A 481-nucleotide genomic window follows, 5' to 3' on the forward strand; every position below is an offset into this window, starting at 1 on the left:
ATATAATGTTACAAAAAAAATCTATTGCAAATAAATGCTGAATAAATTAACAAAAAAATGTTTATCATTGATAATAATAGAACCATTAATAATTCATCGGCAATAACAACTGATAAAATTAAGCAGCAAATTAGCATATTATATTAATTATTTCTGAAGGATCATGTGACACTGAAGACTGGAGTAACGGCTGCTGAAAATTCAGCTTTACCATCACTTCTAATTGGTTATTTTATTTATATTTATTTTATGTTTAATTTTATCGTCTATATTTATTTTCTAATCTAAAATAATAAATATTACATTTAATATTTCTTACACTTCACTTAACACTATAACACTTAATGGCATATAATTTAATGTACTGTTTTACTTATTTGCAGTTGAAATAGAAATTTTGTAATATAGATAGCTTTTTTATTATATATATAATAATTAAAAATGAAATAATAAAAAATAAAATAATTTTAATTTTATAAAA

At 19.5% G+C, this 481-nt stretch overlaps 1 long non-coding RNA gene across 2 annotated transcripts in view; it reads left to right on the top strand.

The window, feature by feature from the left end:
* LOC107701933 (uncharacterized) overlaps positions 1-481 on the top strand; it is a 6,765-nt gene that overhangs the window by 4,530 nt on the left and 1,754 nt on the right. The gene's annotated exons all lie outside the window — the stretch shown is intronic.

This window comes from Sinocyclocheilus anshuiensis, unplaced genomic scaffold (assembly GCF_001515605.1).
Source record: "Sinocyclocheilus anshuiensis isolate Anshui unplaced genomic scaffold, SAMN03320099.WGS_v1.1 scaffold1184, whole genome shotgun sequence".
Lineage (NCBI taxonomy): Eukaryota > Metazoa > Chordata > Actinopteri > Cypriniformes > Cyprinidae > Sinocyclocheilus > Sinocyclocheilus anshuiensis.